The sequence below is a fragment of the Lathyrus oleraceus genome, chromosome 6 (assembly GCF_024323335.1).
Source record: "Lathyrus oleraceus cultivar Zhongwan6 chromosome 6, CAAS_Psat_ZW6_1.0, whole genome shotgun sequence".
Taxonomy (NCBI): Eukaryota; Viridiplantae; Streptophyta; class Magnoliopsida; order Fabales; family Fabaceae; genus Lathyrus; species Lathyrus oleraceus.
Genome location: NC_066584.1, coordinates 322,234,918 through 322,243,956, shown reverse-complemented (window position 1 = coordinate 322,243,956; position 9,039 = coordinate 322,234,918).

Genomic DNA, 9,039 nt, shown 5'->3' with positions numbered 1-9,039 from the left:
GAGAACCAACAATCGCGAGAGCGTGATGCTCGAGCTGGATAGTAAAAATTAGGCATTGCGTTTAAAAACAGCAAGAGCACTTTAAAAGCAATTAGAACTTATTTATTTTCAAAAAGTAATTTTAACTTCAAATGGGACAGCGAGAGCGTACATTCTGACTTAAAGCTATAAGCCGAATCAACAATCACGAGAGTGTGAGATAAAGCTTTTTAAATAAATATTTTCTACTGAGAGATATTTGGCATTTAAACTATTCACCGGTGACTTATCGAATCCCTGACAATTAATGCGTTGCATACTGATTCCTTCCATCAATTCTTTCTTAAAACTAAATTTTCCCTAGATTTAATATCTTGCACCCGAACTTCTATTAATCATTCCCTTAGCTAAAAATAGTGACGTTAGCAACACTAGTTTGACCATAGGTCCCTGTGGGATCGATATCTTTTAAAACTAAAGCGACTGGACTGTGCACTTGCAGTCAAGTACCCGATAAACTATATTTTATATATAGCCAGATCAAGCATCAGGTGTCAATGGCCTGGGGCGTCGTTGTATCTCCCGCTAAAGACGTTTCTTCGCGGGGTCTAAGAGACATCATTTTCCACTGCGCAATCGTATACAACTTAGCACTGTCGAGGTCCCACTGGATGTGCCAATTTTTTGTTTTTTCGCAACAATCTCTAGCCTTCCTATATGAGGTTTACTTGCAGGACCGGCTAAGGAGTCCCGGACTTAGTGTTTTGTGTGTATGGCTATTTGGCAAACAATGTTTCTGACTGGTTGAAAGGGTCTAAGCGAGACTCTTGATGAGTCAAGGAAATAATAAAGGTAAAATAACAAGTAAAAACGATAAAGTACTGAAAGAAAGATGATAAAAGATAAAGTAAGGCAAGACAAAAGATAAGCTTTGCAAGGATTAAATGACTTGTAATTATAAAGTGAAGGCAAAATACATTGTTTGTGAGGAGAGTAACTTTTTTCTCGTAAACACTTTGGTACTTCAAGCTTTACCCCTATTGTAAATGTTCAAATTGCCACTTTTGAATTCTCACCTAACATTGGCTTAAATACTAGTTCAAAATAACCGTCAGGAGGTTACAGATCCCTCTTGAGGTGCCACGTGTCGGTCCACTTCCCTCATTTTGGGTGCATAACTACCCATGATCTCTTTACGTGCCCATGTTCACATTTTCCACTCAGAGCCTTTCGACTTAGACCCAACCTTTGTATGTGTCGATCTACAACCTCATCCACCTTCATGTCGAGGAGCTTCCAACAGAACCCCTGGTCGAAATTGGATTTTCCCTTATCCGAAATTTGCCGACTAACAACTGTGTACTCTGATATGTTTGCAAGAAATACATATGAGGAGACACAATATTCGTCAATAGTAAGAGGGTAACACCCATCGCCCGAAGTAGGGTCTCTAGCTACCATTTGTTACCAATGTTCATCCACTTATCATAACGAATGACCATCATTTGAAACGACCGCCCTTTGACTGGGTTGTTCTCCCACCTTCAAAATTTTGGGAAGTGACGTGTCACACTCTGTAATGGCATGAAAGACAGTCAAAGATGAGGGACACGTTTGCTAGAAGAACAAGAGAATAACCATCCACTCTCCATGCTCATGAGAGATAGGAACGTTGCTTCGTGGCATCTAAGATCCAAACCCAAGAAATTTCTATATATACCTCAACCCCAAGGTTGAGGAAGGCATTCAATTTCGCCCATAAAACACCAATATATATAGCTTCTAACCATCTCATGTGAGCTTTCTCTAACACCACAACAACCCTAAAAAATCTATGACAACCCTAAATGATAATGAGTTGTCACGTATTGTACTTTTAGCAAGTACAATTGATTTTTTCCATCCATCTTTATCATCCCATTTCTTTTTAGTTTCAAAGATTTAACATGAATTAAAAAGCACGGAATAAACTTTCAAACGAATGCCTCAATAAAGGTCAAACTCGAATGAAAATCATCAAGAAAGATACCTGATTGTTCAAAGCAAGCCGATGATATGAAGCTCAAGTTTTAAATATCTTTTTAGGATCAAATTATAAAATTAATGTGCTCCTCTCTAAGTACTAAAAATATTCATAAATCCTTACAAAAAAAGCTTTTCAAAATTCATGTCTTTCTAAAAACTTCTGAAAAACTCTTTGGAAAAATCAAAAACCATTTTTACCAAAGCATAATTGATTATGACTCATAAATAATCGATTATAGAATATTACTCGCTCTTTAACCGACTTTTATGATAGTTTAATCAATTATGACACGTCTTCCTCCGTGTAGTCGATTATGGTATAATGTGAACCAAAACTTTCTCAATTTGCAATTACATAATTGATTATAGCCTTATCATAAATCAATTATGGACTATTTTGGTTCTTTTCCAAAGTTTTCTCTTTTTGATAATTGTTTCTACTATAAAAGAATGCCTCATAGTCATTTTTAAAACACACAATAAATATGAACAATATCTTTTCTTCTACTATTCCTTTGCTTTAATAATTTTCATATACACTTCATATATCATTAGTGCTCAAAGAGTAATTGCTAAATAGTAAACTTGTTTAACTCTTGCTGAATTTTTGATATGCATTGTAAAATCAAAAGAATGTTGCTCTAATGAGCTTTTATAGTATAAAGGTTGCAAAATATGGGTGTTAAGAGGTTATGAGACACACATGTGATAAATACTCGGTTAACAATGGAGAATCTCAAGGTATTGTCCTTGGGGATGCGACATAGGCCTTATGGTTTTTGATAAAACTATGATAAATTTGTTTTCTTCCTTCTTTATTTCTTATCTCTTAAATTTATCTCAGTTACTTATTTGTCATCTTACTTATTCTTATATTTTATTCACAAACTTTATTCTTAAAAATACCTCAAAAATCTTTTAAATTTTTAAATATTTGATTTTTTAAAATCAAAATTCAACCCCCTCTTATATCTGAAGTCACATGGTCAACTAGTGATATCATAACCTAACTCTTGTGTATGTACTAATTATCTTTAGTGTGACTTCAAACAATTCTTTTAAATTGATATATTCCATAAACAAACCTACACCTTTCATTGGTGAAAGGTATGACTATCGAAAATAAAAATGAGAATATATCTTAATGTTATTGATATGGATGTGTGAGATGGTAGAAAATAATCCATTTATTCCCACTCATTTTGTAAATAATGAAAGGGTGAATTAAACAATATCACTTTGAACCATAAAAGAAAAATAAAAATCCAACACAATTTGAAATCTAAGTACTTGTAACAACTACCTTAGGGACAAAAGAATTATTTGATGTATCAAATTGTAGCATTACTAAAGAAATGTTAGTCACCGTTATAATGATTTATGACGAATTTTCTTTACAATACTAATCTAAATTTTAATTTTTCTTCTTCTTCTTTTGATCCACTTATTTAATATAAAATATGAGCATGATAAAAAAAATGTGTCATTTATTAATTGAATTTTCATAAAATAACTTAATCTTAAACAAACTATTTAAATAATATGGAAAATAAAAATACAAACTTCTCATAATTATAAGGACAAATATTAAAAAAAAAAACACATCATTCTTTTTTAGTAGAAATAAAGTGAACCAAAGATGTTTGAAAATAAAATAAAAAAATTAATTTCTAATACTTTTAAATTTAATTAGATACCAGAAGAACATATATTTAATGTGACTTCGCTTTTTAATATTATTTTAATTTTAAAAAATTAAATCAATTAAACCAAACGTACGGTACCAAACTATCCAAAAAAATTCATAAACATTTTACTTGTTTCCTTCATGTAGAAAAAAAAAACGAAGTTATTTGTTTAAGTAAAGAAAATATATTAATTTTTAGGGTTGATGACTTGATACTTGTTATTTATTTCTTTATTTTTGTAAATTCATCATCTATCTTCATGTTAGCTTTCGTCAGCTCTATCATATTTTGACCGTCGTAGTACTTCAATTTCACCAATCATCTGATAAGGTGGACTTTGTTTCTCGGCGGTTTATTTTGAATTAAGGATTCAAGTTTGATCCATAACTCATATGCATTGGTATAAGTTGACACGAGCTCGAATAAACTCCTATTTATGTATTTTCTGATCATGGCAAATGCCTTCCGATTTTGGAGCTCCCACTCTTTTTATCCCTTCCCCTCTAGCTTATATAAGTGGTCTTCCATCATCAGCTTCCAATAGGTATAATTATCAGTAGTCAGCTTGAACATATCTCCATCATGACTGGTAGAACCCTCAATCTTGAGAACACGAGAAAATAACTTCTTCAACTATTAAGTTTTGTAAATAGTGTCGTACACTGAAAAAGTCAGCATAGTTTATGAATAGTGCAACTAGGAAGTTCCCATGAAAGAGAAGTGGTTCAATATTGACACACTAAAATACCAAGTCTTTCCTTAGCCAGAACTTACCAAGACACACTTTCACAATACTACGATTTAATTCCAACAATAATACTTCTTTTTGATGTGGAAGATTGAACAATGTTTCAACCACAAAGCATACTAAGAACTTTCTTATGAGTACAACACCGTAGTATCTCAAAGCTCAGACTGTGCTCTGATACCAGTGTTGGGAAAATACCTTCATAATCTTCCTTCTTTGTGAACTTAAAAATAAGCACTAACGAAAACGTGAAATATAAGCGCAGGGACAAAAATAATTTTAGCATGGAAAACCTTCTCAATGAAAGAAAGGAAAAAAAACCACGAGACCCTTATGCCTCTTAAACTTCCACTTATGCCCTATTCTTATTGGTGTGAACTTTCTCTACTTTCAACAATTTACTCTCCAACACATCACGAACCCAGTGATGCCTCACGTCAATGTGTTATGACCTTGAATGGTATGTTGAGTTCTTTATAAGATGAATTGTGATATGACTGTCGCAATATAGAACATATCTTCTTGATTTTGGCGTAACTCTTGCATGAACTTTTTCATCCACGTGATCTCCTTATAACCTTCGGTGATTACGATGTATTCAACTTTCATGGTACTCAAAGCAATGCACTTTTTCAATCTTAATTTCCATGAGACAGCCCCCCTGCAAAAGTAATCAAATACCCAAAAGTATATTTTCTTAATTTTACATCTCTTACCATATTATCTTCTACATACCCAATGAGTAATTGCTTTTCATTTCCAAAGCACAAACATTGTTTGGTAGTTCCTATTAGATACCTCAATATCTATTTCATGGCATTCTGATGCTCCTTTCCTATATTCGACAAGAATCTACTCATAACTCCTACAACATAAGCAATGCATGGTCTTGTGCAAAGAATTGCATACATATAGGATACCCACAGTTGAAGAATAGGGCACCTTGCTCATTTCTTATTTTTCTTCTTCATTATTGTATTTATTGTGTTTCAGATGACCAAGTAGTGCGACGTGTTCAGGTTTAGCATTATGCAGGTTGAACCTCTCAAGGACTTTCTTGATATAATATTCTTGTGACATCCACAAAATTATTTTGGGATGATCTCGAATGATCTTCAATCCAAGAATCTTCTTTGCTGCACCCAAATCTTTCATGACGAAGGATTTTCTCAATTCCTTATTTATAGTAGATATCTTTGTCTTTCCTTTCCCAATAATGAGCATATCATCAGCATACAACAAAATTATGATGGATTCACCATTTTCATATTTCTTCACAAACACACATTCATATGCGGATGTATTTTCAAATTTATGTTGGGTTATGAAGAGTTCTAACTTCTTGTACCATTGTCTACTTGATGTTAAAAAAACATTCGGGAAAAAGAGAGTGATACATATTGAATAAACGGGAGGAGAAGAAGAGAAAAAAATGTGGGTGGTTGATAAGAGAGAGAAAAAAAGAGAATGAGAGAAAATGTGAGTGATTAATATATATATATATATATATATATATAATATATATATATATATATAATATATATATATATATATTATATATATATATATATATATATTATATATATATATATATATATATATATATATATATATAATGAGAAGAGAGAGAGAAGAGAGAAGAGAGAGAGAGAGAGAGAGAGAGAGAGAGAGAGAGAAGAGAGAAGAGAGAGAGAGAGAGAGAGAGAGAGAGGAGAGAAGAGAGAGAGAGAGAGAGAGAGAGAGAGAGAGAGAGAGAGAGAGAGAGAGAGAGAGAGGAGAGAGAGAGAGAGAGGAGAGAGAGAGAGAGAGAGAGAGAGAGAGAGAGAGAGAGAGAGAGAGAGAGAGAGGAGAGAGAGAGAGAGAGAGAGAGAGAGAGAAGGAGAGAGAGAGAGAGAGAGAGAGAGGAGTGGTGCAAATGTGAAATCCGAGGGGGTCCAAAGTGCATAAATTCTTAAAATTTGGGGTAATATTTAAAATTTGAGGTGGTGCAGTTGCATTCCTCGGGCCCTATGTGGGTCGGCCTCTGCTTGTATAAAATGTTGGTTGCTTAACCGACAAACTATATAAATGTCGTAAATCATGTTTTGAGAGTGAATGAAATACATCACAATTGTTACAACTTCAATCAGTTATTTTACTGCACAAGAAGTCACGTTACGCTAACAATTGACATCGAGAGTTTGGTCTTGTCAAAGGGAAACACACGAGAACTGTGAGGATATCATTAAGTCGGGAAACACTTAGTAAGGTGTGTGAATTTTTCAAGGGTTATTGTAGCAATCATGAGCAGACATGGTAAATTTTCTTCTAACATTTTGGATTATTGATGGAAGTAATTGGGAAATATGGAATTCCATAATAAATGAATTGTTTGAAGCTTAAGATGTGCCAGAGATTGTGTAAAATGACTTTGAAGAACTAGGAGCAAACCCCACAGATGCACAAAGAGACACATTAAAATATTCAAAGAAGATGGATTATAAGACTTTGTTTATATTCAACAAAATATGGATGCTCATCATTTTAAAAATATTTCAAAGGTCTTAAAATCAAAAGAGGCATGAGATATCCTAGAGAAGTGTCATGATGGTGGAGAACATGAGAATCAAGTGAAGCTTCAATCTTCAAGAAGGAAATATGAGATGATATGGATGAAAGATGATCAAAAGAAAGATGGTTACTTTTCTGTATTAATTGAAATGGTTAATCAAATGAAGATATGTGGTGACATTATCACTGAACAACAAGTGGTTGAGAAAGTGATAAGATATCTGACTTTAAAGTTTGATTTCATAATGGTGGAAATTCAAGAATCCAAGGATTTGAAGATCATAAATATAGAATAATTGTAGAGTTCACCGGAGGCTCGTGAAATGATGTTGATTGATAAAGGAACTGGAAGGTTAGTTCAATAATCCCTGCAAGTTTAAGTGATAAAGAAATATGATCATGAAAAAAATTCAAGAAGAAAGAAAAAGAAAGCTTCAAGAATCCAAATTGGTCCAATAATGGAAGACTAAAGGTTGATGACAAAGTTTAATTCTCCAAAAGAGAAAAAGGCTTTGGCACCAACGAAGCAAAGAAGAAAGAGTTTGATAAAAGGAAGGTGTAGTGCTACAATTGTGAAATTTTTGGTCATTTTGTTAACGAATATTGGCACTAGAAGGATGGGAAGAATAATCAAAGTAGTGATGAAGAGGCACATATAGCTCATGACGAAGACTATGATTTTAGAAGTTTTTTTAAAGGCCATAACATGTGATGAAAATCCTATGTGTGAGTTATGCTATCTTGATTTAGGGAATTCAAATTACATGACTAGACACAAGAAATGTCTCACAAGTTTTGACTTAGGCAAGAAAACTAATGTCATACTTATAAATAGAATACAACCTTGCAACATAAGGCATACATGAAATTGTAATCAAAAGAAAGGATGGGAAGGATACACTTGTTAAAAATATACTATATGTACCTAGGATGATGTGGAATCTTCTGAGTATATGGAAACTAGTAGAAAATGTTTTTTTTTCTTCCGATAACCATGAATGGTTGTGCAAATCCAACTGTTTGATCCAAATAAGAAGATTCAAATGTAGCATTCAAAATGCAAAGGAAGTGTGCATGTCAAACATTGAGGAATATAAGTGGTTGTCACATATGAAGTATGTTCATCTAAATTCCAAAAGTCTAAGTGAATGAGATCTACGAATTTAGTGTATGACCTACCCAAACTTAATGCAAACACAATAACATGTGAAACCTATTTTAGAGGAAAACAAAGCAGAGTAGCCTTTTCTTCAGACATGCCTAAGAAATCAAATGATGCACTAGAGGTTATGACTTATGGTATATGTGACCCGTTGAAATATCATCACTAGGTGAAAACAAGTATTTCATCACTTTTATTGATGAATATACAATAATTTTGTGGTTCTATACCATTAAGTTCAAAACTGAAGCACTTGAAGTATTCAAGAAGTTCAAAACCATGATTGAGAAGGAGAGTGGGAAATTAATAAAGGTTTCAGGACTAATGGTGGTAGAGAGTATGCCTCATAGGAGTTTGAGTTATTTTGCATTAACAAAGACATAAGACATGAAGCTACCTCGTCATATACTCATAAACATAATGGTCCAACAGAGAGAAGAAACAATACCATATTAGACATTTCCATAAGTATGCTAAACATAAAAGTTTACCTCATATGTTATAGGGAGATGTACTTAACACAACAACCTATCTACTAAATAAAATGCTCCACCAAAAATATTAAGATGAAAGTGCATGAATATGCTCGAAGCAGAAGAAATTCAAGTTTGAAGCATTTCAAAGTTTTTGGATCAATATGTTTCAAGCACACACCTCATCAAAGAAGAAGGATGCAACATGACAAAAGTGAAATAATGACACACCAGATAAAGAAAATGATATTAAAAATATTTATGCAAAACCTGTTCAAAGTGAAGGTTTAGATGAAGTATGTGATAATGAATTGGAAAGAGAAATTAAAGGTGAAATGAGTGAATCAGCTGAGAAGAAAAAAATTCGTGAAGTTGAATTAGAAAGTGTAGTTGATATTAAAGTGAGTGAATTAG